This window comes from Branchiostoma lanceolatum, chromosome 18 (genome assembly GCF_035083965.1).
Source record: "Branchiostoma lanceolatum isolate klBraLanc5 chromosome 18, klBraLanc5.hap2, whole genome shotgun sequence".
Classification (NCBI taxonomy): domain Eukaryota; kingdom Metazoa; phylum Chordata; class Leptocardii; order Amphioxiformes; family Branchiostomatidae; genus Branchiostoma; species Branchiostoma lanceolatum.
Genome location: NC_089739.1, coordinates 13,348,090 through 13,359,116, shown reverse-complemented (window position 1 = coordinate 13,359,116; position 11,027 = coordinate 13,348,090). Strand labels below are relative to the sequence as shown.

General features: G+C 43.0%; 1 long non-coding RNA gene across 1 annotated transcript; it reads right to left on the bottom strand.

Moving 5' to 3' along the window:
• LOC136424463 (uncharacterized) lies at positions 1-9,355 on the bottom strand. Its single transcript, XR_010753892.1, has 3 exons — positions 8,969-9,355; positions 489-554; positions 1-104 (listed from the first exon to the last, which is right to left on the bottom strand). It is a non-coding gene; the product is annotated as an uncharacterized lncRNA (long non-coding RNA).
• Between the last annotated feature and the right edge of the window lie 1,672 nt (positions 9,356-11,027).

Here is an 11,027-nt window from a genome sequence, read left to right as displayed (position 1 = left end):
TGGATATATTTGCTTTCCGAGCTTTGGCAGATCTTCATGGACGCGTGGCTGGATGGGAATTCATCGATTGAATTCTCCATGTTGTGTCAGCCGGTCACGGAATCCTGACAAGGGAAAATAAAGTGTTTTACAATAATTTTCTGATACGACAGAGATCGAAGTGTTTAACACGACATGTATAGATATGCTCTGAGCAATAATCTTTTCCGATTTCATAACCATTCCTGATACAGTTTTGAGTTATAATAGAATACACTTGCGAGGCTACACTGATTTCAACAGTAGTCTTCCCCATGAAACATGCTGTAGGAAAGACAATCACAGTACATGGCAATGTCCCTCAAGGTTTCCTTCATTTGACACGACAGTCGTACGGTTTGTCGGCTTGCTGTTGCCTAATTTTACTTTACAGTAGCTCTCGACACTTACGAATGCCTCGCAAAATACAACACAAAGAATGTTCATTGAGTAAATACGTGTTAGCTTACCCCCAGACTCGGAAGATCTTCGTGGCCCTCGCCGTGGTAGGTTGTCTTCGACCCGGGATCTCAGAACTGGTAAAGATACAAAGATCGTATAAACTTCGAGACAGATTTCAACATCGGCACATTTTGTGTCGACGGTAATTTTACGATACAATGTCGGACACAAACCTTACGATTGTCTCTAAGGTCACAGATAGTAGATATCTATCTTGATAGATTCAGATTAACGCTCAGAACATTCTGTGTCTACCGGTTCCAGCCGCCCGCTTGTTTTCTTGACTCCTCCTTCCATGTTGTGTTCTCGTGCTGTCGTTTGGAAAATATGCCTGGTCTCGTTATGATGTCCTTATAGATCTTTTCAAGCATGTCAGAAGGTCCTCTCTAGGCTAAAAAGACGTAATTATCAAGTATCATTATATCAAATAAGGGAACGTACTATCCAAAGTTGTTTACCACTGAACCTGGTGAGATCGCGCGCAACTTGAAGTCCCAGGGTGTTTATCTACGACAGACAGTTGGTTGGAACCTTCTAGAACAAAGGACTTGCGTCATACGCTGCAGAAAATTTTCATGAGGGTCAAAGGTATGTGATAATTACGAGAGTTTTTGGGCGTGAGACCGTGGTTGGGCGTGAGAGAAAAACAGGCCGCGAGGGATGAAAGCACCGGTCTCATGGACCGATGAATGCCGTGTCATTGTATCGTGTCGATAAGCCGAGCCCGATAGCAATACTTAAAGTCATACACAAGGTAACAGCCCGACATAAGCAACTGGATGGAGTTTGGAAACTGTCAAAATTTGACCGTTTCCGAAATCTAATCCAGTTGCTAAAACAATTATTACCTTGCGTATCTCAATACCGGGATTTCTAGCATCTATCGACGTAGTTGAAGCCATAGTTTTTTTTAAGTCAAATTTTGTACTAGCAACTTGAGGATGTTTACATGGCTTGCTTGTGGTCGCATCTTTATCATGTTTTCTGGTTCACCGAACGACAGTGTCATTCTTTTCGGCAAACGCCTGGAGCGGAAATGACGTTGTTTGACATAGTTGTGACGAGTATAAATTCAATCTTCAAACGGAGACTAAAATGTAACATCTGGATCTACCCATAATGTACAAAACTACAATGTCGAGTCTTCTTAGAATAAAAAGTTTCTCCTTGCCCACGATCCTTGGCTATACTTGGTACAGCTCGTAAAAGAGAGGGAGAGAGTGGAACACGGTTTGGAAACCGGTTTGCTAACGTTCAGTCTCGTCTTGTTACGGTGTGATTGTCACATGAAACAATAGATATTGAGGTTCGAAAGCTTCAAAATGAGCCTAAAATTTAACATCTGGATTTACCCATAATGTTGAGTCTTTCTAAAGTAAAAGAGGTTCTACCTGCCCACAGTTCTTGTCCACAATTGGCACAGCACGTAAAAGAGAGGGAGAGAGTGCAGCCGACGGTTTGGAAACCGGTTTGCCAACACTCGATGTCGTCTTGCTGCGGTGTGATTGTCACATGAAACAATGGACAGTGAGGTTCGAAATCTTCATAAGGAGTGTGGTTCATATAAATCTGTCTGGATATGCAGCTTGTACTCTTCAGTGCAAACCTGGTGTGTTACGCCTTGATGAGGTTTACTGGGTATGCCATACAAAAAAAAAAAAAAAAAAAATGTAACATCTGGATTTACCCATAACGTACAAAACTACAATGTCGAGTCTTCTTAGAATAAAAAGTTTCTCCTTGCCCACGATCCTTGGCCATACTTGGCACATGCAGCACTTAAAAGAGAGGGAGAGGGTGGAACACGGTTTGGAAACCGGTTTTGCCAACGTTCGATGTCGTCTTGCTGCGGTACCGGTGTGATTGTCACATGAAACAATGGACAGTGAGGTTCGACCTTTAAAGCCTCATTAAACGCTCATCCGGCGCCAACCGGTGGAAAAGGTCGGGTGTGTTAGAGTCTGAATTGTTTGAGGTTGGTGCAGCTGTTCTAGATGCTTTTTGGCGTGAGTCAGCTGCGCTTGAGATCGTTTTTATACCGTTTTATCACCAAACAAGCGTCCACAGACAAACAAACAAACAAACAGAACAAACAGAAAACACAAACCACACGCACGCACACACACACACACACAAACACACACACACACACACACCACACACACACACACTAGGTTGTTTTTGGCGCTAGTAAGTTGCATTTGAGTTCGACTTTATACCGGACGACACGGGAGCCCCTATTTCTAAGTCTAAGGCCCGATCTAGAGTTTTCGGAGTCGACTGAGGGCTGTGTGGGAGGACCTTTGGTCTGCTCAAGCGGAGTTTTCCTACTAGAAAACGCTACTTGAGTTGTCTCGGGTTCTCCTTGCACAGCCCCGAGTCCACCCCAAGTCTACCCACAAAACGTGTGTGCGAACCCAGCCTTTATACCGTTTATCACCGCCAATGAAACATGGAGACTGAGGACAAACAACACCTTATAGAACTCTTTGTGTTGATGAATAAACTTCAAGTCTGTTTTGAAGCCTCGTAAATTTCTGTTCACATCTCTTTGTCTACCTTATCCCCCCAACGACCAATTGTTCGTACAAAGTTTACAGGTTGAGGAACTAGCTGGTTTGGGCCAGGGGGGGGGGGGGGGGGTAAATTCCCTTCAGAGGTTAGCTCCGATGCGTAATCATCGAATTTTGAAAATGAGAGGAATTGGAAACTTTGAAGTGGCGCTACATAAAGGCAACGAGCATAAGGTAATTTTGTTACCATGGACACTCGACTTTGTTGACCTGTAAACATGACTGCTCAGTGGGAGGTCAGGTCATTTCGGTGCGAGCTGAGTTCACTTGGATGGAAAACCTCCCTGCGGGCTGCTTTGTGTAAACTTTTAAGTTAATTTCCAACTTGTAAGGAGGTGTTCTATATTGTGGAAGAAGATTATAAAATTTTCTGACCGGCTGTCGCTTTCCTCTATATCCATGTAGATGACTGTAAAAAAGCCGGCCAAATCGACAAAAACACATTACGTTAATGTGTATTATATTCAAGAATTATCACGCTTTTGATGTGTTAGTTATGTTTTTTTAAACATGGCTGTGTCAGTTACTTATTGTGAAGACCGCAATTCAGACTTCTCAGAGCGATTTCTTACGAACAGACCGACTACTCCTACTAAGGTTGTCGATAGTGATAAGCAGTGACTTCTTGAGTTAAACGCATCTTGAAATGCTACAATTCAGACTTGCGCTGCTAGTGATTTCAAACTTTTAAACTATGACTACTCCTACTTTGGTGGTGGATAGTGATAAGCAGTCATTTCTTGAGATAAAAGCATCCTGAAATGCTACAATTCTGTCAGACTTGCGCTGCTAGTGATTTCAAACTTATAAACCATCACTGCTCCTACTATGGTAGTGGATGTTATACGCAGTGTTTTCTGGATATAAAAGCATCCTGAAATGCTACAGTTCAGACTTGCACTGCAAGTGATTTCTTACCAATAAACCATTACTATTTCTTCTATGGTGGTGGATAGTTAGGCTCTACCAGCCACCGCGGGTCGCTGGAAAAATAGTAGAAATTGGCCAAGTAGACTCAATTGTATGAAGGAAGTCGGCTACGGAGAGAGGGTCACATATACAATCCTGCTAATGAAACCCTCCATGGCCAAAGTCCCCCGGCAAATGTTCACCCTATAGCCGGCGCGGTTAGTCTGGTAGAGACTAGTGGATAGTGATAAGCAGTGATTTCTGGAGATAAAGCATCCTGAAATACTACAATTCAGACTTGCGTGATTTCAAACCTATAAACCATTACTACTCCTACCATGGAGGTGGATAGTGATAAGCAGTGATTTCGCCCCCCCCCCCCCCCCCCCCCCCACACACACTAATACACGTGTATGACTGGCACGTGGGGTTGGATCATTCCCCAACCTTCGGTGTATTCAATCTTCCCTCAGGAGAAGCGTGCACAAGGTGAGGTCTATTCATTCTGAAGGCTGTTCTTAGATCAACAGATCAACAGTGACTTAAGGTCCACGTGTCTGAAATGTCCATATACTAGGTCAGGCCTAGGGGCAGCAAGCTAATATTACTTTGACCATGGAGTTTTGATGCAAATCAATTAGCTATTGTATACGGCCTCCATATAGGCCGGAGAGAGCGACGCATTGTTCAATAAACGGTTATTGTTTCCTGAAAGGACAGATCTTTTATAGTTGCGAAATCTTCTCTATAATAGTACACTTCACTTGCTATTCAATTTTAGCCGCAAAGTTTAGCAAAAATGTAAAGATGTAAAATAATGAGCTTTAAAACATGAGTTACTGCGATTAATGAACGAGCCGATAGGGCTCCCAAAATCAAAATACTTTTGAGGTCTCACCAATACCGAATATCAAGACAATTGATGTCCACTTAGGCGTTCTTGAGTTGTCACACTGATCTGATACACACATCACACAGATGCACACACACACACACACATACACACACACAAATGCACGCACGCAAACACGCACAGACTCACACAAACATACACACACACACACACACACACACACACACACACACACACACAAAAGACTAAGTAGAAAGCCCGACAAGAAACGCATAAAAACACGTCAAAAACCGGACGGAACCCCTCCTCTGCTTGGAGAGTAGTAAAAATGGGCGTCCATTACTGACAACCACCCGTCCGGAAGGCCACGCCTGGGGCTAGCATTCCTTCAGCAAGACGAATGCCTCCGCCATACAACTTATGACAGGAGAATTTTGATACGAATCATTAACTATTGTGTATGGCGCCGTAATTGCGGCAGTTATAGATGGCTTCTATCAGTGGTATATCTTGATTTTTCGGCCATGGGAACGGCGCACCAGGCTCAGAGATCTTGGCATTGTACCGCAGTTTGTGCCGACCGAGAAAGGCTGGTTCAATCCCTTGTCTCCTCATATCATGAACGAGCGGTCACATTCTTTGTAGGTTGTCGTACGATTTGTAGAATTGTGTTGTAGAGTTTTGAAGCGGGCTGTGGCAGAACTAACCAACGCAAAGGCGGCAGCCTTTGCCGCAAAAAGGGCGGCTAAATTTTGTAGGACATACGCAGACCAATAACTTTATTGCGCAACAATTGTAACGGGTACAATGTATGGCAATTTGTAGATACATAACAATCAACTATAACTGATATTTAACAAGAACTTATATATAAAATGAATAACAATGTGCATTCTAATGGCTAAAACAGTATACAATGTAATGATGACGATGATAGTATTCTGTGTAGTATATGATGATAGTATTCATTGTAGATGTGTCAGGAATGTAAAACAATGTCTCGTTTTTGCATAGTGCTGTATATAAATTGGCCTACACAGGTAGGTATATTAACAGGGCAGGACAATATCATATTGAATATCTCTGTCTTGGTATGCGGCATTCTACCGCAGTTACATACAATCGATTTAAGCATTTTCTGCCGGTGATTGTCATAGGTTGGACAACCCATTATGAAGTGGAATTCGTTCTCTATATAATTAAGACAAGTTGAACACAGTCTACGCACGACCCATGATCCAACGAATGCTCTCAGTTAATTTGCAATCGTACAATGCATGTGACCGAGCTATAACTGCGCGGTCACAATCGTCATAGGTCGTCGCATGATTTTCATGCCGCCAAATTTTCAAGTAGGCTGTGAAAGTAACCAACCGCCGACAAGAATCCAAGGCATTTTCGTAAGAAGACAGCTGAATCTAGTAGGACATTGCACAACTATCCAGCAGACCCAACGGTTGCAAAGACCGTATCCAACTGTCAGAAGGAGCTTTTATTGCAACCCGGGTGCCTGACAACTTCTCTGGCTGACTGGAGCTTCTCTGGCTAGCTTGTACGATATTAGCACCGTGGAGATCTGCTTGGAGGTTAATTTTGCCATTGCACGACGATCTCGTCATGTAATTTACAGGGCCCTAATGGCCGTCATATGATTTTTATACCGTAGAGGAATGTTCTAGCAGGCTGGGATAGAAACAACCGCATGCAATCATCTTAGGCAGTCTATTCCGTAGCAAGACAGTTGAATCTTGTAGGGCACACATACGACTATTTCAAGAATGCCCCCAGTTCGCAATCACAAGACGTGTGTACTTAGGCCCTGAGCAAGGCAATGTCTGACGAAATGTTACATGTTTGGCACTGGTAAATCTTCTGAGACATCTTTTCGGCTGTTTTCTTTTCAAGTTACAGTTTTATTTTTGCATTTGTTTCTTCCGGCCAGCGATAAGAAAAAGATGTAATTTCCATTAGTAAATGAGAAAACTGTAACTTAAAAAAGAAAACAGCCGGAAGGAATCTGCGACGGAGGTTGGCAGATTACGACATATCTGGTTCTAGCCCACAACTACAATCAGAAAACCACAATCAAAATGTCTGGAAAGAATTCTTTGCTGCCACGCCAAGCGCATTGTTCAGCTAAATGTTAAAGGCTTAACGTAAAAAGGAAAGGGGACAATGCGATATAAATCATTGCGGTTGTTTGTGACTTTCTGGCGTGCTCCCAGTGATGTAGCAAAGTATCAAAAGCGCGCCAAAGAACGCCAGGCTTTAACGAGGGTATATATAGACCGCTTTGAAGCGCCATTGTTGACGAGAAAGTTTGTCTTGCTTTAACATGACATGTGTTGGCTTGGATCGGTGTAGATCCTGCAAAGAATGCGCGGGTACGTTTGTCTGCAAATGTTAGCGTAAGAGGAACGTCTTTTGCATCGCATCAGAATCCATTCCGGACTTCAAAGTAGGTCACCAAGCATTCAGAACGCCGTAAAGACCTCTCAAAGCGTTGCTTAAAGTTAAGAAATATACAGGGCCCATTCAACTTCTATTTTCGTTCCTGTGCCACTTTTGAATTGAAAGTATTCGTCAGACCCTAGCAAAGTCGAGTCTCTATCAGACTAACTATGCTGGTACTAGGGAGTTTTTTTGCTAGGGGAGTTTCACCACTATAGCGCTCCCTTGGAAATCAGTTAACAAAGTTAACTGACGGGACCAGTCAGAGAATGTTGAAAAATATTCGTTTAATAGAAATCCATGAGCAACATTAGCCTCTACCAGGCCCCGCGGTTGGCTGGGAAAATAGTAGAAATTGGCCAAATAGAGTTAAAGTATGCTAAGGAAGTCGGCCATCCTAGGAGCCTGCAAGTGAAACCCTGGCAAATATTTTCCCTATCGCCGGCGTAGTTAGTCTGGTAGAGACTGGAGTAACAGACCTTTTGCCAAATTTGGACGGTCACAATTTACGTTGATTTGTTTCTTATCACCTTATAGGTCTTAAACATGACAATCATCGCTTTATTAGGCAAAAGACACGGTGTATATCAATAATAAGCTTGAATCAGAGCTAGGGAAGATTAAAGGCAACCAAAGCAATATTAGGGCCCCCAAAAAATAGAAATAAAAAAAATGCTGAAATCTTTACGGTAGTGACATTTACTAACATATCTTAGCACATTTGCGTAATAACTTCTTTGAGCATTTTAAAACCGCGCAAAATCGTGCTGTACGATGATCCCTTTAGTTTCGCGAGCCTACAAAAACCCCAGCCACAGTTTTCAGTGAGTTCTCACATCACAACGATGTCACATTTTTGCATGATGGACGTTGCTATACATTGTGATAGTGTTGTTTGAACTAATCATGTATAGAAAATATCTGAATAAATTGACTGTCAAAATCCAACTTTTCGCACCCTAATACTGCTCGGGTTTCCTTTAAGTTAAAACGTGTCCTTTCGTCGCAGCAGAACGAATATCATAAATACCCAAAAGGAACATTATGATACTGTAGTCTCAAAACGAGAACTATCAAAGTGTTGTTGCGCAATTACTGCGCAATACCTGCTTTCACAGCTTCTGTTACTGCTTTGTAATTAGCATTAGCGCATGAAATGATCTGGAAAATGTTCTTTCTCACGACACAAAAAAAACCCACTCACTTAAGCGGTCATTTTCGGATTGAAATAAGCCACTTGGTGAGATTTGACCAAGCTTAAATTGTTAAGTAAACTTGAGCCAACCGATTGGTCGGAAAAATGGAGTATTTAGCCGGTTAAAAACTACTTAATACCTTTGTCAAGGCGACGCTTTGCTAAAGGAGTGTGCTCGCCTCCAAACATTTCTCAAGGGCAAACCACAAAAAGGGCTACAAAACAACAGTCCAACAATCAAACCAATCCTTTAAAGCAAAGAAGATAGTTGACTACCAGAAGATAAAGGGTTGCTGAACGGTTACTGGTTGAAAAGTTACAGAGTTGCACGATGTTAGTAATGGCGGGAAAAGACAGAACGGTTTCTCGGTAAGCACCCGACTGGGTAAAAGCGGCTATACAACTCCAGTCGCGTCTTCCCCTGCGGCCTTAAGAATTATGAACTGGATTGTGAGACAATTTGGCCGATATCTTAGCGCTATGTAGGATAGGAAAAACTAGACTCACCATTTTGAAGTGCCTCGGCCCAAGACAGGTGTAGGCTAATCACGGCAAAAAGACCGGCGTTGGCGCCTAATTTCGTCGGGCGAGCAGGCACGACGGCCCGCCAAGTCTCAATCGCTTGTCCCGGTCCGGGTCTGCCGCCCTCGTTAACTTTTCGTCGCCACGCCGGTTCCCAAGACCCGGGCTTCGGTACCCACGGTACCGCACGCCGCATGCTCTCCAAGCGTGCCGTCGGTGTGAAGTCCTGCGACCGCGGTACCATGGTAGCTAAGTCAGAGACAAGATTTTGATCGCGACTTCTCTCTGTCGGGTAGGTTGGGCAATGACTAAAGCACCCGGACCGCAGATTTGGCGGTAAGCGGCTATACAACATACACGTTCGACAAGAATTGACAATGAGCGCAACGCAACGCTTGAGCAGCCAAGCGTAAGAAACGTGTGCTCAAGGATGCAAGTCGCGTTTCGATGCAGTTGCAGAAGATCGCGGCTATAAATTGAAATGTCAGACAAACACTAGCAAGGAAAGTCTGACTATCAAAAACATCCAAAACATCAGCTTTCTTAACTATTCTTTTAAGAAAATCAAGATGAGAAGAACAGAATGCTATTAAGTTAAACGTATTTAGGACATGTCCCCTCTATTGGGTTGAGATAAAACAAGCGATAATCGTCTTGTCGCCGTCTGTAATTTTTGCCAACGGGCTAATTGCTTTGGGTCATCAGTTAGAGACAGAAAAAAATAATGCAATGTTTATTCCCTAATGTATCATTCAATTTGACGCAAATTACGCGGTTTATTCTTCTGTTTTTAGTAAGTTTCATTCTAGGTACCGTTGACTTGATTACTTTAAAATTAACTTTTTCTCAACCGGACGGATTTCAGTGGGAGTGGTCTTAACCATTGTCTTCGCCGGATGCCAATCTGTAAGAACAAAAGTATTAGTGTTGTGCGCATGCCTGTCACGTGTAGGTGGCCGTGATACCGTGTACTACACTAACATGCCATTGTTCAACCCCTTCAAGCAAAGACAGAGGATTTGACCCGTAGACTTTTGTTGCCCGGGGTTCCTTGCGTAGGACTTAATGTTAAGCCCTTGTCACACGTGTGCGTATATACAAATCCGCAGGAGTTGCGTATTGACATGTTCTTGGTTTAGGTTAAGTTTGCAGCCGAAGAAGTAATTTCTTTGGTTCGATAACCAAGCTGCACAACGGTGGGTAAAAGTAAAAACCAACTTCTGCCCCTCAAACTTTACTTATGTTGATGCGCAACTTATACGCACTTGAACATACGCACAAGTATGACAGGGCCCTAAGGGAGGCTACGTTATAAACACACACTTGTCTGTTACACTGTAAACTGGCGCATGTTTGCGGTGGTTATATGTATATGTTCGCAATTTTCAAGGTGACTTCTTCATCGAGAACATGTGCCCTTTTAACAGCGAAACCCTATATGGCAGTTTCAACCGACGCGAAATTAAACCCACCGCGAACAATCCATTTTCTCTCTACAGCGAAATTAAACCCCTGCGAAAATTTCCCCTTTTACGGTAGCTGTCTAAATTTACGAGGGAAATGACTCAGGCAGAGATTCAAGCCATAAAAAGTCACCTGTCTGAGACTGGGAAGGAAAAGCAGAGCTCACCACAGACTGTAGACGAAGCATGTCGCTTTTTCAATAGTTGACAAGTGTAAACGCCACTGAACGATGGCTCGCGTTTTCAGCTTAGCGCACCGGGTCACCCCTACTCTTCTCTATAAGTGTTGGATTCTTAACCTTTTTAATTAGAAAATAACGAGGCAAACTGTTAGTTCCAAATCGAATAGTGAGTAGAGGGTTTTGAAGTCAATCGGAAAAGATCCAGACAATTGATGAATTCTCTTGTCTCGTCTTGTCATTCTGAATTTCTAGAGCAGAGATAATGATTGACCTGAAAAATGTGGCGCAAATTCAGAACCCAAGGCTAGTTGACCTTAGAGGGCGGAGCTTCCATTAATTATCATTTGTTCGAAAGATGACAACACCATGTAAAGTCAAAAGATACATGCGACAACAATA